We start from the raw sequence: 25,056 nt of genomic DNA on the forward strand, positions 1-25,056 counted from the left end.
TGTGTGTGTGTGTGTGTGTGTGTGTGTGCCATATGTGTGCTGGTGTCCTTGGAGTCCAGAAAAGGAACTGGCTCTCCTGGTGCAGGATGTACAGGTGGCTGTGAGCTGTCCCATGGGTGCTGGGAACTGAACTCAGGTCCTCTTCAAGCCATCTCTCAAGTCCTGTTTTTATTTATAGGCTCACCCTCTGTGCCTGGAAACTCCCATATTCCTCCACTCTCTCCTCCTCTTCCTCCTCCTCCTCTTCCTTCCTCTTCCTTACAAAAGGTCATTTGCATTGAAGTGTATAATGTACTTTGGGCATATTCTCCACACACCTTAATGTACTCTCTCTCCACTCTATCTTTTTTCCCTGAGGTACAATTTAGTTCCCCACCCCACTGCACTCTGCCCCACCTTGACATGTGTGTGCTCATGCGGGAGCTGGGAAGCTCTTTCTGGACATGTGAATCAGTAAGTGGAAACCACAGCTTTGAGGCAAGAAAGCAGGCAACGTCAGCCCTTCCTTTCAGGTCCCCAAGGTACCTGCACCTTCTACCTAGGGTTTCCTTGATGGGCCATCTCAAGGAAGCAGCCTGGTGTTGCCACTCTGCCATGCCTTGGAACCGTGGTCTCTCCAGGTCACCTTCAGTGACGTCCTGCGTGATACACGGGACCTGCACCTGTGCATGCCATCACCAGGCTGCCTGCTGCTACCTCCCGATCTGACTCCCCGCTTTTTGGTAAGCAACTGCAAGCCTTCTGATGCACCTTGGTCCTGGACCTCCATGCTGTGGCACTCTTCTGAGCTCAGGTTTAGACTCCCCAGACTTTGTTTGGTGGCTCCCCTCACCCAACAACCAGCTCTTCATTTTTTTAGGCTCCTGAAAATGGGGCTTCCACAGTGGTTTGTGGGCCCAGCTGAGTCGCCTGCATCTTCCCAGCCTCAGGCTCAGACCAACCCTGACAGGCCAATTAGACGCTCCACAGAAGCACTTGACCCAGATAGTGTTGGGGCAGAAGCAGCTAGAATATACCCAGAATGAGTTATATCAGGTCCCTGGCTCTACTCATAGGCATTCTGGAACTAGAGTTCATGTAAGAAAATCATATGCTTTTATCTTCCCCTGTGTCTGGGCTCTTATAAGTAGCTTCATCTGGCAAGTTCTTGGGGGCTCCTGAAGCCAGGAGAAAGCCACACGGTTGATTGCTCATTCTCTGGTGGGTCGCATCAGAGCATTGTCTCCCGTCCAGCTCAGCTCTCCCACCTCCAGGCCCTCACACTTTGACTAATGTTTCCCGGCCATTGCATGTTGTCCAGGAAGAACATATTCAGATGACTTGGCTGGCTGCCAGGCATATGACTAGTGTCATAAAGAGGGACTGAATGTTTGCTGAGTCTTATTTCCTCTTCCGCCTTTGCACGTCACAGGCCTGTCCTTGAGAGATGCCACCTGTCCTTTGTTCTTGTGAGACCTTAGACACCCCAAAAGATCTTGTTATGCTGGGTGTCAGGATGCTGGAAGCTATAAAAGTGGTGAGTGAGCCTAGGCAAGTGTGACATCAGCACAGCTCTGCGTTTCATTGGCCCGTGTCTATTGGCACAGTATCAGGAGTGGGAACTAATAATGTTCCTCACTCAGGAGGATGGTGATTAAGACTTCCAACCAATTTCTCTTTCTCTGTCCACTCCTCTTAAGGATGAGGAAATTGGCTGTGACTCCCTTCACTAGACTAACCTATGTCAAAAAGGCTCCCTCGTTAAGAAGAGCTTTCCTTCCCAGCCCAGAGCATGACGCCCTTGGCCTCGGTGATTGCAGTTACACAGCTGTTTCTGCCTTTGCTTATTAGCTCCTTCCACTGCAGGTCTGCATCCTGCATCTTGAGGTTTTAGAATACAGAAACACATTTCTTACCTTTGCAGATGCAGTATTATGGTACCTTCATAGCTGTTGCCAGTAGTGTGGATAACAAGGGAGACCAAGTTTGACATCAATGGGGCAGGACTGTACAATGTATCCCAGGTCCCACACTCTTCAGCCCCTGCTTGGATCTGAGAGTACAATTTTCCCCTTAGAACTGGGACGTGGATCTGGAGCAAGGGTCATACCAGCCCTTCTCTGGATCGCCTGATGTTGACTCACCTCTTAGGCCCCAGTCAGAATTCACCCCAACACGTCTTCTCCCTGATCCTCCAGGCTGGCCTCTGGGGTGGGCTGTATTGACAATAACACTGTATTAACCCACAATACACTCCAGGCTGGCCTCTGGGGTGGGCTGTATTGACAATAACACTATATTGACTCACAATACACTCCAGGCTGGCCTCTGGAGTGGGCTGTATTGACAATAACACTGTATTAACCCACAATACACTCCAGGCTGGCCTCTGGAGTGGGCTGTATTGACAATAACACTGTATTAACCCACAATACACTCCAGGCTGGCCTCTGTGGTGGGCTGTATTGACAATACTTAGAGAGAGTGATTCAAGAGGATGGAGTGGCCTCAGCATGTTTGTGGAGGTATGAAGTGGAGGCAGAGACCGTAGGAAGGGATGGCTTTGAAAGTCCTTCAGTGGAAGGATTCTTCAGTTTTGTTCTTAGCTAATTTTTATTAAGTTTGTCTCAACATGCCTCTATGCTTACTGGAAATGTGTAGCAAGCTGGTCGAGATGTTGCCCTAGATTAGCGGACTAACTGCATCTTTGTGTGTGTTTGTGTGGTGGTTTATTGCAGGACACAGACAGCAAAACCCATCTGAGAACAGCCTATGCCAAGAGACCTACCACTCTTCTACCAGCTCCCCCACTTATCACCACACCCTTCCATGACGAGGTACCATTTCACCTAGGGCACCATAAACTAGATTGCAAGGCTCTTACTGGGGATTTCCGAAGGTGGCTCTCCATGGGTTGGAGTCCCAGGTTACTATAGTGGCTGCATTATAAATCTAGAGAGAAATGCAGTTAGTGATTCACCTCCCCTGTCAGTCTTTGGAACTGACTGTAAGCAAATGCCACTCATACAAAGATTAGGGGTGGGAGGACTGGGGAAGCATGGCATGCTTCTTAAATTCTCCATAGAAGCCTGTGGACTATGCCATGAGTTGTTGGCATATATGTTGGGGCCACTGTAGAACATCGAGAGGACCCAAGCTGGGTCAGTCCATTGTGTAGTGGTGTTGATGGGTCTTGGGGCCAGGGTTGTGGGGTCGTGAGCCGGTTGTGATGCTCAGGCTGTGGTATGCAGGCTGTGATGTATAGGGGTATGGTATTCAGGTTGACGACAATCTCAACACCATTCAACTTGTAGAATGCAGGGCTGTGGCAAGGCTGTGGTGTGCAGGGCAGTAGTGTTCAGGCTGTGATGTGCAGGGCTGTGGTGTTAAGGCTATGGTGCTCAGGTTGGTGGGTATAGGATTGTGGGGTACAGGGCTGGGGAGTTCAGGTTGCGGGGTACAGGGCAGTAGTGACTTGAAGTCAGAATCCTTGAATATCTATTTTTTCTGTACAAGGACTAGTATGATCTCTTTCATGGGTAGATGGACTGGAATAAATCATTCAAGGGTGGCCTCTCAGTCTGACTTAGCGACACCTGTCCTTCCTGCACTCATGGAAATGATGCCTGTACTTCCAGGTGAGACCACAGACATGAGCAGACGTGGCCAGAGTGACTAACTGCAGTAGAGCTGCTGGTGACCCACCTTGTCTTTAGATAGCCAAAGAGGAAAAATGAAAATCCTTGATATTTTAAGAATAATTTATTCTTTTTTCCCCCCAAGACAGTGTTTCTCTGTGTAGTCCTGGCTGTCCTGGAACCTGCTCTGTAAACCAGGCTGGCCTCTAATTCAGAGATCTGCCTGCCTCTGCCTCCCGAGTGCTGAGATTAAAGGAGTGTGCCACCAAAGGTGTATGTGATACATTCTGGTCACATTTATATCCTCTCTTCTTCCCACACACCCACCTCCTGCTTTCCCCTCTTCTCATCAAGTCCTTTTTCACTTTTGTGTTTTTTGGTTTTGTTTTTATTTTTTTATAAGCCCATCAAGTTTAGTCAGACAACTCATGTGGGTATGGGTGTGACACAATCCACTGGAATGTGAGAAAATCACCAGGGCTATGTCACTGAAGACAATAACCTCCTCTCTCCAATCAGCCCTCTACTGCTATTAGCTTCCCTGGGTGGGATTGGGCCTCACAAGACCCTCCCCCATTCATAATTGAATGAAAAACCTTGGTTTTGAGACCTAGCTTTTTCCCTCCACATCTTTGAGGTTCTGGAGGCCTGGTGTCTCTCTTTTTCAGAGCTGTTACCTGCATACCCAGAATTGTTACCTGCATACCTAGAGCTCTTACCTACATACCTTTTGGAAATACAAGGTAGTTTCCTATTGCTCAGAGACCCACCATGACATGAGCAGGGAAAGAGGCAATCTGACTCCCTGAGTTGTTTCCATAGCCACAGGAAGCAGAGAAGCAAGGATTGACAGTTGAAGATGCTGTGGGTGGGGCACAGAAGGGAAGAACCAGGTTTTTGGGTCATCCACCTCTGTTATCCACCAGAGTCTTTATGTATGTATGTATGTATGTATGCATGCATGCATGTATTTTTGGCTAAATTAGACTGAAAGAAGTAGGGAAAGGATCCTGGGAAGTGTTTCCAAGGAAATTCCCCTTTGGAATTGGAGAATCATGAGACTCCATTAGCAAGTAGGCTATAGATGACCCCCTTGAAGGGACAGTGACTTGCGTCTACCTGTCTCCAATAGTCTTTCAGGATGAGTACCAGGTAACTGCGTGATGACCTCATACAGGACGTGGGGAGGGGTTCTTCCTGAGGATGAGCTTGGACGTGTGAAGCCAAGGGATTTGGCCAACGTCTATGACACCATGAAGGCTCTGGGGAGAGGATGGATGGTGAATCCTAGGACATAGCATCTTCCCTTCTCCAGATTCCTGCTGCAGAGCAAGGGTTTGAGGACAAATGAAAAGAATTGAGTGTTCACGTATGTTGTGATAATTTTTGTAAGACTTTACTTTTAAAAAGATATATTTTTATATGTTTGTGTGTATGCCTGTCTGTCTCTGGTCTTTGCCTGCCTCTCTCTCTCTCTCTCTCTCTCTCTCTCTCTCTCTCTCTCTCTCTCTGTTTGTGTGTGTGTGTGTGTGTGTGTGTGTGTGTGTGTGTGTGTGTGTGTGTGTGTAGGTACTCATAGAGGCCAGAAGTAGGCATCAGATGCCCTGGTGCTAGAGGTACAGGGAGTTTTGATTCACTTGACATCTCTCTATTCCCAGGAGCTGGTGCATGAAAAAGAAATCAAGCAGAGGGTGCAAGGTTTCTATATGCTTTGACCCACTGTTAACCTCCCCTTCAAAGGGGACACTCACCACAGGTGAGAAGTCTACGTTGATTTACATAACATGGCAGCTGACAGTCATAGTACAGATTAAGGTGCTGCAATAGTGTGCCTTTTTTTCTCCAGTGTACATTTTTGTTGGACTGACAGCCCCCCCCCCAAGAATGAAAGGCTGTGAACTCTTAGCTCTGGCATCTCTGAAGGATGGCTCGAGTTTTAGAACTTGTATATATCCTCCCCGATCAGAAAGATCAGAAAGGGTTGTTGGGAATCGCTGGGACAATTATTTCAGCTTATAGACGAAGAGTCTGAGGTCCAGAGAGGGTCAGCGGTGTTTCCAGGACCATGCAGTTAACCAGAGCCTGAATTTGGGGGTGGGTGGAATGCTCTTCTCTGCATTTTCTTGAGTGCTGGTGAATTACTGCAGGGTGATCACTGTAGTCACCTGCTGTGTGATGTCTAGAGGGTGAGACATGGAGAATGACATGCTGGAGAACAGTCAGGTGTTTTTTTTTTTTTGGAGGGGGAGTGGATGACCTGCTCACCTCACACCAATGAGGAGGTGGGGTGTATGTGGGTTACCCTTGCATTCACTAAAGTGAACCCTAGAGAGATACACAGGCATTTCCAGATACCCAGGCTTATGGCAGGTGGGTCTGAAAATCAGGATGGCTTTCAAGGACCATGGTTGCCCCACCCCATGCTGCCCAGATCTCCATTTCCCTTGCCCTTTGACCTCTGACAATGCCTGTCCTTTTCCTGCTCCCGGAAGAACCTGTCTTTGAGGAATTTCCAAGGGCTATTTAAAGTTGGTGGCAGGGTGGAGGAGTACCTTATTCTTCCTTGAGAGAGAAACAAAACTAGTTTTCCTCCTGCTTCTCCTTTCATGCCCCAGAGACTGTCCCCACCCTGCCTCTTCTCAAAACTCTAGAATCTTCCCTTCTCTTGTCTTTCAGAGAGAAGGAAAAATGTAAAACTGTGTGTCACACTTAGTACCTTCTGGAGTTCCTTAGTGAGGGGGCAGTTCTGTCATTGCTTGAAATTCCTTTCATGCTGCATGACATCTGTTTCACTAACATATCCAACAACTGGCCCAGTATAGTATCAAGGCTCCTCCAGGTACCCATGCCTGCATTTAATAAATGACTGATCACCAAATATGTAAGTGTGGTAGTGTGGCTCAAAACTACCCCGTTTCTCCTTTCTTTAGGTGGCCACTACTAGACAAGTTAGTAAAACTTCATAATGTGCCCATCTCATTGAATCTGTGAGCTTTGGCTTGTCTCGCTAGATCAGGACTGTATTCTCAAAGCCTGGAGACCGGATCTGTCAGTGTATAAATGGCCAAGGTTCTCCTCAGCTGTGTTATAGTCAGTAGGGACTGTGGGGGTATGTTGTTGGCAGGAGGTAGGCTGTGAAGATGCAGGGGCAGATCTTAATATGTTATGCACTGTGGCAACAATGATGTGGTAGGAGCTGAGTCAGCCTCAATGTACACAGAGATGCTTAATGTTTTAATCAAACACATTTCTTCTTTAGGAAGTATGTGGTTGGTTTATGCAGTGGCTTAAATGAGAGTGGCTCCCATAGACTCATGTGTTTGAATGCTTAGTCATTAGGGAGTGGCCCCGTTTGAGAAGGATTAGAAGGATTAGGGGGTGTGGCCTTGTTTGAGTAGGTGTGGTCTTGTTGGAGGAAGAGTATAGCTGGGGGTGGGCTTTGAGGTTTCAAAAGCCCACACTGGGCCCAGCATCTCTATCATTCTCTTGACCTGTAGATGAGGATGTAACTTTGAGCTACTTCTCCAGCACCAATGATAATAATGGACTCCACCTCTGCAATTGTAAGCAAACCCCCAATTAAATGTTTTTAAAATGAAGAGTTGCCTTGGTCATGGCGTCTTTTCATAGCAATAGAAAGATGACTAACACATAAATATTTTTAGATGTAGGAGTTGTGTTGTTACCACTCCCTCTCAAATTCATGTCCTCTTCTTTATTACTGTTATTCTCTCTCTCTCTCTCTCTCTCTCTCTCTCTCTCTCTCTCTCTCTCTCTCACACACACACACACACCATGGTACATGTGTGGAGGTCAGATGACAACTTCCAGGTATTGGTTTTCTTCTTTTGCCATGTGGTTCCCAAGGATTGAACTCAGGTTGTCAGGTTTGGCAGTAAGCACCTTTTTCTGGCTTAGTCATCATAGAGATTAAAGTGTATATTTTAGATGCATGCATATATGTGCACCATGTATGTGCCTGGAGGACAGAAGAGGGTGTTGGATGCAGCTGCTGTGTGTCACCCAACATGAGTACTGGAAACCAAACTGAAATTCTCTTCATGAGTAGCAAGTGTTCTTGACTACCAAGTCATCTTTTGCTGGCCCTAATCTGTGGATTGGTGTGTTTAATTCATTCATCCTCGCATCATACTGGACACAGGTGGTATGCACATAGAAGAAGGGAGTGTCTTGTTTGCACTTCTCTGGAATTCAGCTTCTGCAGTATGGGATGTGCTACATCTCCCCACTCCACAACTAGGTTGGATCTGGGGAAGCCGCAGCCATCTTGGTGTCAGACTTCTAGCATGCAGAGAATGAGAAGGAGTTGGGGTGGGGTGGGAGTGAGTTGGGGATGGAGTGGGGGTGGGGTGGATGTACACTCAAGGCTGCAGGTACTTCTGCTCTTACAATGTTTTGCTAGACTTTCTTGAATAAATATTCTTTAAAAATTAATTGATTTACTGTGTATGTGTGTGTGCTTGGGAGTGACCCACCTACATGCAGGTGCCTATGATGGTCAAAAGAAGGTGTCAGATCTCCTTGGAACAGTTGTGGGTGCTGGGAACTGAACTCCAGTCCTCTACAAGAGCAATATGTGTTCTTAATCACTGAGCCATATTTTCAGCCCTGAATAAATACTTGTTCATTACAGAATTTTGCTTAGCTGGTTGTCAAAATGGTTTTCAGCAGTTCACTTATTTCAGAGGGCGGTCTGTGTGCTGCTTCAGAAAGGGAGTCCCCCTTCTAGAATATTGGCTTCATTTGGAAATTGAATGTACTGGGCTATATAAGGTGTGCTAGTCACAGTTATCTAAAGGAACAAAATTGATAGAATGAATACATATATATTAAAAGAGGATTTATTAGATTGGCTACACAATGTGACCTAGGTAGCCCAGTAATGGCTATCTCATTCTGGAGAGGTTGAGAACCAGCGATTGCTGGGTCCATGAAGCTGGATATCTCCATACTCCCCACCTGTTACTGAAACTGGAGGGTTCCTGGAGAGCCATTGGGCTTCAGTCTACTTTGGCGTTGAAGAGGATAGTGCTTATATTGGTAGAGGAATGCATCAGCAATAGGGTAGATGTACTCACCAGCAAGAGTGAGGACAAGCAGGCAAAAAAATGTTTCCATGCCTTTTAATCTGGGCTGTGCCAGAAGCCCTGATTTAGTGTGGGTTTTCCTGCTTGAAATAATCTGATCAAGAAAATCCCCCACAGAAGTGCTCAGTGGCTTGAGTTTTAATTGATTCCAGATCCAGTCAAACTGTCAGCAGTGATCAGTCAACACAGGCCATTTTCACAAAAGTATATGAAGTACTTTGAGCATAGGACATCCTTAGCACTACCTCCCTCTCTCATTTCTCTCCCCTCTCCTTAGCTCCCCCTTTGTTCCCTAGACCATCTCCTTTCCACTTTAATGTGATGTGTACACACATGATTTCAGGTATCTATGTAAAATTTAGGTCCACACATGAGAGAATATGTGTGATACTCATTTTTTTTGAGACAGGCTTAATTCGATCAGTATGGAAATCAGTATGGAGGCCCTTTACATAACTAGTAGATGTATATAACCCATCTACAGCACTGCTGCATATCTACCCTAAGAACCCCAAGTCAATGTCACAGGTACATGCATACCAGTGTTTACTATAGCACTTTCCACAACAGCTTTGTTAAAGAACCAACCTAGGCGTCCAGAGCAGAGGAATGGGTAAAGAAAATGTGGGTTATGCACACAGTTGAAGCTTTTCCAGCCATAAAGAAAAGTGAAATCATGTTGTTTGTAGGAAAACAAATGCAACTGGAGATGGTCAAATTAAATGTTATTGAGCTATGTATCTCTCTATGTGTCTATGTATCTACCAATGTATCTATCTATTATCTATCTATCTTACCTTTGTTCTTTCTCTGTGAACATTTCAAGAACCTTTAAACTCACTTTGAAAGGCCTTGCATACTAGTGTCACGCATGTGTGGTCTACACAAAGCCAATATCCAATATCAGTGACCATTTTTTTGGATTCAGGAGAGAGACAAATAAAAGACAGAAATGCAAAAGGAGCTGCTGGCTCTGGTGGAATAACACACCTAAAACTAGACTAATAGAACTGGCAGCACCGTTGGCCATCACCCTCAGAAAGGCTGGAGGCAGGGTCTTGCTCTGAGACAGACAGCCTCCGATGTGGTACCCATGTGGCTCCCTTCCTGAGTGGCATGGCAGTGGTGAGAGGACAGGGGAGGGCTCAGAGCTACCCTTCGTTCTCCCCATCCTCTGTCTCACCTTGCTCATTTCCAGATTTCTTGCCTGTCTCATTCTATGGAGCCTTCATTCCTTTCTCCCTTCTTCTCACTTCCCTAGGAACCCATATGCCATCCCAGGGAACCAAGAACTTACCTTTGGCTTCCTCCTGGAGTTTCTGATGCCTTGACTCTGGAGAATGGTCAGTTGCCATTGCAGGCTGTCATCTAGTCTTCGTCCTTTGTCAGTGGCTTCTGGGTCTGGAGGGTGGGAGAGAGAGTTAGAGGACATTTGGATGCAGGCCAGTGCCCTTGGCAGTGGGGAGTTCCTCACGTGGGAAGAGTATTCTTGACACAGCATGAAAGGATGTTGGAGTCTTGGACCTGAGTCACATGTCCCATTGGTTAGGTTTGGTGGAGTCTGTGGCCAACTGATTATTTTCCAATCTACCTCACAAGTAAGGGGTGATAAGATGCTACACATTTTCTCTCAGATAGATACATTTTCTTGTTCCTCTTTATTATTGTCATTTGACACATAACAGCTATACGCATTTATTGGTACATACAAATTGAGATTTTGCTGTGTGAATATGAAATGTAACAATCAAAGGAAGGTAATTGTTATGCCCATCAACTCAGGCACTTATTATTATTTATTTCATTATTGTTATTTAATTATTTATGTGTTTGGGTGTCTCAGAGGCCAGAAGAGGGGGGTTCTGGAGATGGAGCCGCATGTGCTTTGGGTTACCATGACACTGCTAGGAACTGAAAACTGGGTCCCGTCAGAAAATGCTCTTAACCACCAAAGCTATCTCTTCAGCTCTGACCATTTCTTTGTTTTGGGAACCTTTAAAGCCTATTTGTTTAACTATTATGGGATATGCAATCACTGTGAACTCCACTATTCCCAAATGCCACTGGACTCCAGGACTGATTCTATACCTGACTTTTCTAGTCTCACCTCCTTCGTGTCCCTTGTAAACTCACTAGCCCATATTCTACTCTGTATTTCCTTTATTTTTCCTAAATAGCCAGTATCTATCTATCTATCTATCTATCTATCTATCTATCTATCTATCTATCTATCTATCCCCAGCATAATAGTTTTATTCATTATTTGGGAACTTCACACAATGTACCCTGATCAAACTCACTTTCTATTCCTCTCGGGTTCACCCTCCTTTTTTCCTTTCCTCCCCCAAAATTTGCCAAGTTCAATTTGTATTGTGCACATATACTCATTGGAGTATCCCCTTAAAGACAGCTGAGTCCTCTACTCCCCCTGTCATCAGAAGCTATCAACTGTGAAGAGCTACACTTCAGCATCCCTATCATGATTTTCAAGGACTCTTTTCAGTGGCTTCTTGTCTAGACTGTTTCTTTTGGGGGCATGGGGAAAGGTTGTGACAGATGTCTTCAGTGTCTCTCTCTTCTCAACTATGTGTCTGCAGTCATTGGTGTCACTGTAAAAGAAGCTTCCTTGCCCATAACAGCCAGCATCGGCACAAATTGTGGACTTCCACATGGTTTCCAGTAGCAGCAAAGACCACAGATACTCACATGGTGTCTGGCTGCAGCATGGATTACGGACCTCAACATGGTCTCCAGTGCCATCCCTGATCATGGACATCAACATGGCCACCTGTGATAGATCTGATCATGAACATCAACATGGTCTCCTGTGGCAGCCCTGATCGTGGATGTCCCCCATGGCAGCATGGATCATGGACATCAGCATAGCTTTGTGCTACTCTATATTTCTATAAAACCAATTTGGTAAGTTCCCATGTATGAGTGAGAACATGTAGTGCTTCTTTTAGTTAATACAATTCCCTTCATTTATGTTGCCACAAATGTCAGAATTTCATTCCTTTCCATGGCTATCATTCCATTGTGTATATACACTACTTTTTTCTAATCCCTTCATTGATGAGTGACCATGTGGGAACACCAGACCTTGAGCAGAGACCCACTTCCCCTTCTGCCTGGGAGTAGGCAGCTGTAAGACAATGTTTAGTAAAAACATGTTTACTAAAAATGATACAATAAGTTCCTGGGAAAGGCCTTCCCACAGAAACCGCCCTGACCTTGACCTTGTCCAAAGACTAACCGCACCTTCAAAAACCCACACACATCCACCTCTGGGTCAGAGCAGAACCAGCCAGGGTAGAGGAGAGAGCAGAAGCTTCTCTGGTGGGAGCTTTTCTTAGGAGGTTTTCTTGAACCTTTTTGGAGCCTGTTTAAAGTTCTCTTTATATCGTTAAACGAGTCTCTGTGTTGTCAATCCCTGACACCCTCCGCACGTTCTCGGACACAGGCCACGCAGCAGACGTGACAATTGGAGGTCCCACTGAGATCGTGAAAGCGAGGTAAGTGGACGGGGTTAAGAAACTATGGGGAATAGTTCCGGGAAGCTAGAATCATTACAGTATCAACTAAAAAAGTTACTTAAAGGACATGGGACTGCAGTCAAGTCTAAAACCCTAGAAGGCTTTCTAAAATCGATCGAACGAGCCAGTCCATGGTTCATTACTGGGGGAAGCTTAAATATTCCAGATTGGGAGGAGGTTCGCCGTGATCTTCATAGACTTTTACGAAAAGAGGGATCTGAGTCCTTGCCCCCTACGACATTCTCCTTATGGATATTAGTGAGGGGAGCACTTTTGACAGATAAGGTTCGTCACCGCCAGGTAGTTCAGGACACAAAAGAGGCTTTTTTAGAGTTACAAGAGACTGAGACTCAAGCCTCCTTGAGTTCAGGGGCAGAGAGTGATGATGAAGAGACTGTGACTGAAACTAGAGGCTCCATTGTTAGTGAGGATGAGGAGGAGTCTCTTAGTAACAACAAAAAAACGGGTAGAGGTCTCCGGGCACGACCCAAAAAGAAGGACTCCGGTCAGAATCGGTTATATCCTTCTCTATCAGACCTAGAAAATGGAAGTAGCTCAGACTCAGACTCGTCACAGTCTGAAAAGGAACGGTTACTTGCTGAGATCGCGGCCCTTAAAAAAGAACTAAAAAAGATTCTAATTAAGGAAAGACAGGACAGGGAGAGAAACCCTTCCCCATACTCTGAAAAAAGGGACTCCTCCTATGAGATAACCCAGTCCTTCTCGGACCTGGAGGGAAGACCCAGAGGAGGGGTCCAATGCTGCCCGGTGGTGGCCCCAGTAATGGAAGTTCCAGATCCGAACAATTCTGGACAGGTCATTCGGCATCATAACCCTTTAAATTTTAAGGATATAAAACAACTTAAAGAGGCAACTTTAAATTATGGAGCACAGGCTCCATTTACACTTTCCTTAATGGAATCTTTTGCGTCTCTTAATTTGACACCTGGCGATTGGCAGCAGCTTTGCAGAGCAGCTCTGTCGGGGGGAGATTATTTGATTTGGAGAGGTGAGTTTCAGGAAAGATGCAGCCAGACAGCCCAAAGAAATGCACAGGCCGGACAGCCCCAGAGAAATGTGGAGATGCTTACTGGGAGTGGTCAATACGCCACCATTCAGCAACAAATACAATATGACATCGCAGTCTATGCCCAAGTGGCAGCAGCAGCCCAAGGGGCTTGGAAAGCATTGCCTTCCAAGGGAGGAGGGGATCATCTGTCCAAAGTCCTTCAAGGACCTTCCGAACCTTTTCAAGACTTCGTAGACCGTCTCAGTCAGGTAGCAGAAAGAATATTTGGGGGCATTGGGCCTGCGATGCCAGTCATAAAGCAGATGGCATTTGAAAATGCAAATAAATATTGTAAGGAAGCCCTTCGCCCCTATCGCAATAAAAGTCTAAATGACTATATCCGGATCTGTAGGGACATTGATGGGAACTTCATCCAGGGCCAAGTGTTAGCTGCTGCTATTCGGCCCCAAGTGGGGAAAGAAAGACCTACTCTGGGAGGGAGAAAAACATGTTTTAGCTGCGGTAGGGAGGGACACTTCCGTAGAGAGTGCCCTCAAAATAGTACTACGGGTCTCAAGGGACCTGGTTTATGCCCCCGTTGTCGAAGGGGATATCATTGGGCCAATAACTGCTACTCTAAAACTGACCGGGAGGGAAATTTCCTTTCTGCTAATAATAATCAGGGAAACGGGAGGAGGGCCCCGCCCCAGGGCCCCAAAACCAATGTGTACGGGGCAATGACCCCTGCTCTGGGCAGTGGCAGGACTCATTTTCTCCCCCAGAGCAACCCCTTCATATCTCAGACCTCCTTAGAGCCACCTCGGGGAGTGCAGGATTGGACCTCGCTCCCTCTGCCCGGGCAATCCTAACACCGGAAATGGGGATCCAGGCCCTCCCTACTGGGGTGCATGGGCCATTGCCCCCAGGCACGGTCGGACTACTTTTGGGACGGTCCAGTACTATTCTTCGAGGCATCCAGGTACACCCCGGTGTTATAGACCAGGATAGTGAGGGGGAGATTAAAATAATGACATCAGTGGGCAGTGGGGTTGTTGCCATCCCTGCAGGAGAACGGATTGCTCAGATACTCCTTCTCCCTACAGCTCCTTGTGAGGCTAGAAAAATTAAAGAGAAAAGGGGCAACCAAGGTTTTGGACGTACCGGCCCGGCAGCATTTTGGGTAGCCACTATGGAGAACCGCCCCCAGCTTACATTAAAGATAGAAGGCAAGTCCTTTAGGGGCGTCTTAGATTCTGGGGCAGATTTTTCTGTCCTCTCAGATAAATTCTGGCCCCCCGCCTGGCTGAAAGAGGAAGGGACAGTGACCCTCCAGGGAATAGGACAGGCTGTGCCCCAAAAAAGCCTCACAATCTTAAAGTGGCAAGACTCTGAAGGCCACACAGGGCTTTTCCAGCCATATGTTTTGCCTGGCCTCCCTATTAACCTCTGGGGACGGGACCTCATGCAAGAAATGGGAGTGGTCCTCACCACTCAGGCACCCAAGTCCAAAAGCAGGGGCCCCCAGATGATGCAAGGGAGGGGCTGGAGCCCGGGGAGGGAACTAGGTAAACTAGAACAGGGAGAGGTTTGCCCTGTGGCATCCCTCCCTTTGGAGACCAGGGCCCCAGGGGATAGGAAGGGTTTTGGCCATTTTTGATGAGGGTCACTGTTGAGCCGACAGCCCCCATACCCATCACATGGCTATCAGATGATCCGGTATGGGTAGAACAGTGGCCCTTACCAGCGGAGAAACTAAGGGCGGCTCACCAGCTAGTTCAAGAACAATTGGAGGCAGGTCATTTGGTTCCTTCCACGTCCCCTTGGAATACCCCTATATTTGTAATAAAAAAATCTTCAGGGAAATGGAGGTTACTACAAGACTTGAGGGCCGTGAATGCGACCATGCAGCCTATGGGGGCTCTGCAGCCTGGCTTGCCCGTGCCTGTGGCCATTCCTAAAGACTGGCATTTGATTGTCATTGACTTGAAGGATTGCTTCTTTTCTGTTCCCTTGCATTCTCAAGATAGTCCTTGGTTTGCGTTTAGCCTTCCTGCGATTAACTTTAGGGAGCCTGCCCTTCGCTTCCAATGGGTGGTGCTCCCCAAGGGATGGCTAATAGTCCAACTATATGCCAGATTTATGTAGCTGCCTGTTTAGATCCCCTCAGACGTAAGTTCCCTGATCTTTACATTATCCACTACATGGATGATATTCTTTTGGCCGCGGCCGAAGAAAGACAATGTTACATAGCCTTTGCAGAGCTACAGGAACTTCTGGAGGCCCGCGGATTTATTTTGGCTCCTGAAAAGATCCAAAAGAGACCCCCTTATACTTATTTGGGTCTTCAAATTCAACAAACTGGCCTCCGGCCACAAAGACTCCAAATTGATTGTTCAAATTTAAAAACACTTCATGATTGGCAGAGATTCTTGGGAGAGGTGCAATGGTTTCGCCCTTCTCTTTCTATTAAAACAGGGGCTCTTAAAGCGCTTTATGATATTCTGCCTGGAGATCCTGCTCCAACTTCCCCTAGACAGATTACCCCAGAGGCCAGGGAAGCCCTACAATTGTTGTTAAGAAGTATAGAGCAAGCCCACCTTTGGCATATAGATTATGGGCAGCCCCTTGTTCTGGTTGTACTTTCATCTAGCTTTTCGCCCACTGCCGTGTTTTGGCAGACTGGTCCTATTTATTGGGTACATTTGTCAGCCTCCCCTAAGAAGGTAGTGACCCCTTACTATGATCTCATTTTACAATTGTTGTGGAAGGCGCACAAGTTTAGCATTCAAACCTTTGGAAAGAGTCCTGATAAAATTATCCTTCCTTATGGTAAGGAGGAGGTGGAACATCTACAGATCTTCCATGATGGGTGGACCCTGTTTATTACATCTACAGGCGCCCAGTTTGATAACAATTATCCCAATAGCCCCTTGATGTCTTTTTTTAAACAACACCCTGTGATCTTTCCCAAGATTTTAAAGGAGAACCCTCTAGTTGGAGCTCGCTCAGTCTTTACAGACGGCTCCTCCAAGGGTATTGCGGTGGTGGTTTCTTCTCAGGTACGGAAGAGGGTACCCATAGGGCAGATGTCAGCACAAGCCGCCGAGTTGTTTGCATGCTTGATGGCTTTCCAAATGTTTGAGGGAGAGCCCTTTAATTTATATACTGATAGTGTTTATGTTGCCAACATTGTTAGATGTCACGTCTGCTGCGCAGCCTGTGTCCGAGAACGTGCGGAGGGTGTCGGGTATTGAAAACACAGAGACTCGTTCAATGATATAAAGAGAACTTTAAACAGGCTCCAAAAAGGTTCAAGAAAAACTTCCTAAGAAAAGCTCCCACCAGAGAAACTTCTGCTCTCTCCTCTACCCTCGCTGGTTCTGCTCTGACACCAGAGGTGGATGTGTGTGGGTTTTTGAAGGTGCGGTTAGTCTCTGGACAAGGTCGAGGTCAGGGCGGTTTCCGTGGGAAGGCCTTTCCCAGGAACTTATTGTATCATTTTTAGTAAACAGGTTTTTACTAAACATTGTCTTACAGCTGCCTACTCCCAGGCAGAAGGGGAAGTGGCCAGGAACTTATTGTATCGTTTTTAGTAAACATGTTTTTACTAAACATTGTCTTATAGCTACCTACTCCCAGGCAGAAGGGGAAGTGGGTCTCTGCTCAAGGTCTGGTGTTCCCACAATTCACCCCTTTTTATTTTCAAATGAGGCACTCCTGGCTTAGGTCAAGTAGGGTCACCCTCCCTTTCCCGTCTTTGGGGGACCTTGAACCCCTGTTTTAGGTGGGAGGGGTCTTCCCCACAGGTTGTCTGTCATCGGAGATACCCCAACCTTAAATTATCTGTAACCAACCTTCATGGCTATCGGGATTGCCATGGGCTAAGCTAAGCAATACTTGGTTACGGATCTCTTGTCTCTGGAACAAGGCACGTTTGAGTTTGGCATAAAGCCAGAATGCCTACCGCCACTGCCACCATTTCCAGGACCCCCATTGACATAGCGCCTCTCCATCACCATACCCATCACCAGATCTGGGCCATAACATTCTACCAGCCTTTATCTGTTACAAGGGTAACCCGCATGTGATTTACATTTACAATTTGATAAAGTTTTCAATCGTTTCAAGATCTGCTCAGGAAAGCATTTAGAAAGTGCACTTGTACAGATACATTAGGTATAATCATTGATGTTACACATGTAGCATTACGAAAAATATGAACAATAGTTGTCGCATTAGGACAAGTTGCATTTCTCCAGAAAAATACACTGGCCTAGTCGTGATTCCAGAAACAGGAACCATCAAGTGACCATGTCCTGTTCAAATACTGAAAAGAGGCTTTTGTCATTCATCATAGTCCATACCAATGTCCAAATGCTTTAAATGGGTCCTTTTTTCTCTGTTAGCTTTATGATGAAAACTCATGGGTCCGGAAGGTTGATGCAGCAGGTCTGTTGAGAAACTGGAAATCTCGAACCGACTGTTTTCTTTCTTTTTTTGGGCTGTAGATTCGATGACATCAAGGGTCAGGAACACTGATTTAGGAGATCTCACTCAAACTGGCTTAGGTAGGCTCCCATGGTCTCAGGTCCAGTTTTTCTCTGCTCCATGCCGAAGCTTTTATTCTTTTCCTACAAGAAAACACAAACATGTCCTTGACCCCAAATTAGGGTCTTCTCCACTGTCTAGTGTATGGATGTCTCCATTTGACCTGAGCAATGATAGCTCAGGTTTTGTCATGCCAGAATCTGTCTGAAGCTCACTGGCATTTACATTATAAAATTTTTAAATGAGGAGTGTATTATTTGATGAGTCATGTGGGGACTGGGGGCATTATTCCCCCTTTTTTATTTTCTAAAAAAAAGTTTTTTTTTTGAACTGTTGAAGCTGGACCATAACAGTAGAAGGATTTGTCTACCCTCCTTGGTTAACTATCTAGGTAAATTGGGATTACTATTTAGATTATTTGTAGATGCCCATTAAACAGGACATATCCATTAAATATTTTTTAAAAACTTCTGAAAATCACTCAAAGATTGTAAACTATACTGTGTCCAAATAACTTTTGAAAATTATTTGAAGTCTGTGAGTAGTCTTTCCCAATCTAACCTGTAGAGCTCTCACTAGCTGACAAGGCCTCATTTGTATCTTAAAATTTTTTTTTAAAACATTAACAGACTGGCTGGATGTTCCTTTTGGCTATATTTAAAGCAATCTAGGTAGCTTCTTAACTATTTTTGAAGGGATTTAAGTATCCTTTTAATCATATAAGCAGTTCATACTCACACATTTGCAATCACATTTCATACATACTGGTGTGGCCACACCATACATTTAGAATATACATGCATCTTTTAGTCATCCTTTTTTCCTAGGTCATGATTAGTCTGTTGTAATGAAGCTTCCTTAATTGAAATCTATGTAAAAGAACAACTCCAGCCAATCCTTGAACTAAAAAGGTTAAAAAGTCCTATATGTTTTTATCATTTTTCCATTTGAGTTACAGTCATGGGGTACAGCCGTACCTACTCCTTGTAACTTTGTAGATGTAAGGTAGAGAGGCCAGGCTTTTGGCCAAAAGTTTTTAGAGATGACTTACAAAATAGAACTTAAATGTAAACAAAATTTTTCATTTTATATACCTTTGTCTTTTTTTTTTTTTTTACTTAATATCAGTACCTCTTTTACTGTTACCAAAAAAAATTTTTTTTTTGAGTCAGGGTTTTTCTGTATTGTTTGGAGGCTGTCCTGGAACTTGCATAAAGGTGTGTTGGGATTAAAGGCGTATGTCGCTGGGAATCTCTTGGATTCCCCTACTTCCTGACCCTGGTATCAGGCTTAGGAGGGGGAAACTCAGAATGTCTAGTTTTTGACTTTTTAATCTCATTGGCAGCAGCCGCTTTTAATGTATTATTGGTGTTATAAAAATTGATGAACAGGGAGCTGGAATGACTAACTGGCATTAACATGGGGGGGAATCCTCACCAACGCCCATATTTCCCTTACCTGAGTGTTTAGCAATGATTGGATCTTTATCATGGTGAGCATTCCTAGTATCCGGAGTAGTATTGGGGTCGACATGCCTGATGCACCGTTTGGGGACCCAAATGGGCTTCTCACTTTTTGGAACTATTTCCCATAGTTTCTTAACCCTGTCCACTTACCTCGCTTTTACGATCTCGGTGGGACCTCCAATTGTCACGTCTGCTGCGCAGCCTGTGTCCGAGAACGTGCGGAGGGTGTCGGGTATTAAAAACACAGAGACTCGTTCAATGATATAAAGAGAACTTTAAACAGGCTCCAAAAAGGTTCAAGAAAAACTTCCTAAGAAAAGCTCCCACCAGAGAAACTTCTGCTCTCTCCTCTACCCTCGCTGGTTCTGCTCTGACACCAGAGGTGGATGTGTGTGGGTTTTTAAAGGTGCGGTTAGTCTCTGGACAAGGTCGAGGTCAGGGCGGTTTCCGTGGGAAGGCCTTTCCCAGGAACTTATTGTATCATTTTTAGTAAACAGGTTTTTACTAAACATTGTCTTACAGCTGCCTACTCCCAGGCAGAAGGGGAAGTGGCCAGGAACTTATTGTATCGTTTTTAGTAAACATGTTTTTACTAAACATTGTCTTATAGCTACCTACTCCCAGACAGAAGGGGAAGTGGGTCTCTGCTCAAGGTCTGGTGTTCCCACAGTTAGACCTTTAGAAACTTCTCCATATGTTCTTCCAACCTCCCAGGTTCGTTCCTTATTAGTTCAGCTCCAACATCTTATTTGGCAGCGCATCCACCCTGCTTATGTGGAATTTATTCGTGCACATACTAACCTTCCAGGACCCCTTGCCCAGGGCAATGAAATTGCTGACTCCTTGACCCGCCCTAGGGTCTTATTTACTCAGGAGCAGCTGGCCCACCAGCTCCATGAGAGGTATCATCTAAATGCCCGCTCCATTAAATTTCACACTGGGTGCCCCTTATCCATAGCTACACAGATTACCTCTCAGTGCCCTGATTGTGCCCCTTATCATAATTCTCCCAATGAGGGGGTAAATCCCCGGGGCCTCAGGGCCAACCATCTCTGGCAAATGGATGTCACTCACCTGCCACAGGCAGGGAAATTAAAATACATGCATGTCTCGGTGCTTACGTATTCTAAACTGATTTTTGCCTCTCTCCACTCAGGAGAGAAGATTAAAGATGTTATTTCTCATTGCCTGCAGGCCTTTGCCTACATGGGTGTTCCAGATGCCCTAAAAACGGACAATGGCCCTGCCTATGCCAGCAATCGCTTTGCTGCCTTTTGCAGGGAACATCACATTGTCCATTCTTTTGGTATTCCTCACAACCCCACGGGACAGGCTATTGTGGAGCGCACCCATGCCACTCTCAAACAGTATTTTAAGAAAATAAAAAAGGGGGAGTATGTTACCTCCCCCCAATATTCAGTTATCCACCATACTTTACATTTTAAATTTTTTGACCATAGACCATAATAATTTGTCTGCTGTGGAGAGACATTGGAACAAACCCTCCCAGTCCTTGGGATGGGTCAGATGGAAGGATTTGATTACAGGAAAATGGCAGCCACCCACTCCCTTACTAGCTAGGGTCCGAGGGGCTGTTTGTGTTTTCCCTCTAGGAAGTGAGAAGCCCATTTGGGTCCCCGAACGGTGCAATAGGCATGTCGACCCCAATACTACTCCGGATACTAGGAATGCTCACCATGATAAAGATCCAACCATTGCTGAACACTCAGGTAAGGGAAATATGGGTGTTGGTGAGGATTCCCCCCCCATGTTGATGCCAGTTAGTCATTCCAGCTCCCTGTTCATCCATTTTGTAACACCAATAATACATTGGAAGCGGCTGCTGCCAATGAGATTAAAAAGTCAGAAACTAGACATTCTGAGTTTCCCCCTCCTAAGCCTGATACCAGGGTCAGGAAGTAGGGGAATCCAAGAGATTCCCAGCGGCATACGCCTTTAATCCCAACACACCTTTATGCAAGTTCCAGGACAGCCTCCAAACAATACAGAGAAACCCTGACTCAAAAAAAAAATTGGTACTGGTATTAATTAAAGAAAAAGACAAAGACAAAGGTATATGGAATGGAAAATTTTGTTTACATTTAAGTTCTATTTTGTGAGTCATCTCTAAAAACTTTTGGCCAAAAGCCTGGCCTCTCTACCTTGCATCTACAGAGTTACAAGGAGTAGGTACGGCTGTACCCCATGACTGTAGCTCAAATGGAGGAATGATAAAAACATATAGGACTTTTTAACCTTTTTAGTTCAAGGATTGGCTGGAGTTGTTCTTTTACATAGATTTCAATTAAGGAAGCTTCATTGCAGCAGACTAATCATGACTTAGGGAAAAAGGATGACTAAAAGATTCATGTATGTTCTGAATGTATGGTGTGGCCACACCGGTATGTATGAAATGTAATTGTGATTGTGTGAGTGTGAACTGCTAATATGATTAAAAGGATACTTAAATCCCTTCAAAAATAGTTAAGAAGCTACCTAGATTGCTTTAAATATAGCCAAAAGGAACATCCAGCCAGTCTGTTAATGTTTTAACAGAAAAATTTAAGATGCAAATGAGGCCTTGTCAGCTAGTGAGAGTTCTACAGGTTAGATTGGGAAAGACTGCTCACAGACTTCAAATAATTTTCAAAAGTTATTTAGTAAGCCCAATTTACCTAGATAGTTAACCAAGGAGTAGAAGACAAATCCTTCTACTGTTATGGTCCAGCTTCAACAGTTCAAAAAAGAAAATTTTTTTAGAAAATAAAAAAGGGGGAATAATGCCCCCAGTCCCCACATGACTCATCAAATAATACACTCCTCATTTAAAAATTTTATAATGTGAATGCCAGTGAGCTTCAGACAGATTCTGGCATGATGGAACTTGAGCAACCATTGCTCAGGTCAAATGGAGACATCCATACACTAGACAGTGGAGAAGACCCTAATTTGGGGTCGAGGGCATGTTTGTGTTTTCTTGCAGGAAAAGAATAAAGCTTCGGCAACTGTCAGACCATTTAGTGAGATGCATGGAGCAGAGAAAAACTGGACCTGAGACCATGGGAGCCTACCTAAGCCAGTTTGAGTGAGATCTCCTAAATCAGTGTTCCTGACCCTTGATGTCATCGAATCTAGAGCCCAAGAAAGAAAGAAAACAGTCGGTTCGAGATTTCCAGTTTCTCAACAGACCTGCTGCATTAACCTTCCGGACCCGTGAGTTTTCATGCCGAAGCCAACAGAGAACTGGAAAGACTAACTGTCTGCCCTTGACACACCTTGAAACAACAGAATTCATTTTGCCAGTTTTCCCTTTAGGGGAAAAAAGGACCCATTTAAAATATTTGGACATTGGTATGGACTATGATGAGTGGCAAAAGCCTCTTTTCAGTATTTGAACAGGACATGGTCACTTGAAATATCAGACTTGATGGTTCCTGTTTCTAGAGAAATGCAACTTGTCCTAATGCGACAACTATTGTTCATATTTTTCATAATGCTACATGTGTAACATCAATGATTGTGCCCAATGTATCTGTGCAAGTGCACTTTCTAAATGCTTTCCTGAGCAGATCTTGAAACAATTGTAAACTTTATCAAATTGTAAATGTAAATCACATGCGGGTTACCCTTGTAACAGAATGTAAATCACGTGCAGGTTACCCTTGTAACAGACGAAGGCTGGTAGAATGTTATGGCCCAGATCTGGTGATGGGTATGGTGATGGAGAGGCGCTATGTCAATGGGGGTCCTGGAAATGGTGGCAGTGGCGGGTAGGCATTCTGGCTTTATGCCGAGCTCAAATGTGCCTTGTTCCAGAGACAAGAGATCCGTAACCAAGTATTGCTTAGCTTAGCCCATGGCAATCCCGATAGCCATGAAGGTTGGTTACAGATGATTTAAGGTTGGGGTATCTCCGATGACGGGCAACCTGTGGGGAAGACCCCTCCCACCTAAAACAGGGGTTCAAGGTCCCCCAAAGACAGGAAAGGGAGGGTGACCCTACTTGACCTAAGCCAGGAGTGCCTCAATTGAAAATAAAAAGGGGTGAATTGTGGGAACACCAGACCTTGAGCAGAGACCCACTTCCCCTTCTGCCTGGGAGTAGGCAGCTGTAAGACAATGTTTAGTAAAAACATGTTTACTAAAAATGATACAATAAGTTCCTGGGAAAGGCCTTCCCACAGAAACCGCCCTGACCTCGACCTTGTCCAAAGACTAACCGCACCTTCAAAAACCCACACACATCCACCTCTGGGTCAGAGCAGAACCAGCCAGGGTAGAGGAGAGAGCAGAAGCTTCTCTGGTGGGAGCTTTTCTTAGGAGCTTTTCTTGAACCTTTTTGGAGCCTGTTTAAAGTTCTCTTTATATCGTTAAACGAGTCTCTGTGTTGTCAATCCCCGACACCCTCCGCACGTTCTCGGACACAGGCCACGCAGCAGACGTGACATGACCACTGCTGGGGACTCTATATCCTGGCCGAGTAGTGCTGCAATGAGTTTGAATGACCTGGCATTTTGTTTCCTTGGCAGATGTACCTAGGGCCAAGACAATTGGGTTACATGGCAGTTTTATTTCTAGTTTTCTGAGGAGCCTTTGTTCAGTTTCTATACTAACTGCATTCATGAGTTTTCCATTCTCCTCATGGTGGGCAGCATTTATTTGTTTATTGTTTATAACTCTTGTTATTTGTTATCAGCATTATTGTCTTTTTCATTCCATGGCATCTGGGGTGAGACAATGTCTCATTGTGGTTTTAATTTGCATTTCCTTGGTTAGTCATGCTGATAGCATTTTATAAATGATATTTCATGGCTGTTTATACAGCATTTTTATGAAATGGGTACTCTGGTCATTTGCCTATTTTTGGCTGGACCACTTTTTCAGCAGTTGAATATTTTAGTCCTTGTGTTTCTGGATACCAGTTCTTTCTCAGATGAACAAATTGTACATCTTTCCCATTGTGTAAACTCTCTTCTTATCCTTTGTTTCATTTGCTGACCAGACACTTTTCAGTTTGAAATAATTCCATTAGTCACTTTTTAATTTTTTGTTTTTTTCTTTTGCCTTTATTTTCCTTTTCCTTTTATTTATTTATTTTTACTTTTTTTCCTACATCAGGTTGGTATTGCTTTGATGTGGTAACAAAGTTTGTGGGAGACACATGCTACTCAATGGTGTGGACATTCAAGCTTCACGCTGATGAACCAAAGAAAGGATCCATTTGTCAATTTTTTGCTTTTGTTTCCTGTGCTTTAGAAAGTTGTTGCCTTGGGTAGGTGAGATGGTTCTGCAGGTAGCATGATAGAAGGAGAAAACTGACCATTGTCCTCCTACACACACACACACACACACACACACACTAAATAAATGCAGTAAGAAGTTGTCTTTGACAATGTCCTGGAGCTACCATTGGTAGCTTTGAATTGAATGGAGGCAAGGCTCTACTTTAATTGTTCTTATGGATGTCCAGCTTTCCTATTACTACTTATGAAAGAGATCATCATTTCCCCAGTACATATTTTGGGACTTGTATTGCGAATCAGTTGTGGGGGATAAATGCATGGGTTATTTCTAAGGTTTCAGTCATGTTCTTGATTTGTGTGTTGATGCTTATGCTAGTGGTGGTTTTGTTTTTAGAGTTTTGCCCTATGCTTTAAAGTCAAATGCTATGATTCTTTCAGACCTTGTTTCTGTTCAAGACTGATTTGGTTATTTGAAGTCTGTTATGCCTTTATATGAATGTTAGTATTATCTTCTCTAGCTCTGTGAAGT

At 44.9% G+C, this 25,056-nt stretch overlaps 1 non-coding gene across 1 annotated transcript; it reads right to left on the reverse strand.

Moving 5' to 3' along the window:
- Window positions 1-24,396: 24,396 nt before the first annotated feature.
- LOC121141682 lies at window positions 24,397-24,501 on the reverse strand. Its single transcript, XR_005878645.1, has one exon. It is a non-coding gene; the product is annotated as a small nucleolar RNA U13 (small nucleolar RNA).
- Window positions 24,502-25,056: the final 555 nt, after the last annotated feature.

Source organism: Mesocricetus auratus, unplaced genomic scaffold, assembly GCF_017639785.1.
Source record: "Mesocricetus auratus isolate SY011 unplaced genomic scaffold, BCM_Maur_2.0 Super-Scaffold_100007, whole genome shotgun sequence".
NCBI lineage: Eukaryota > Metazoa > Chordata > Mammalia > Rodentia > Cricetidae > Mesocricetus > Mesocricetus auratus.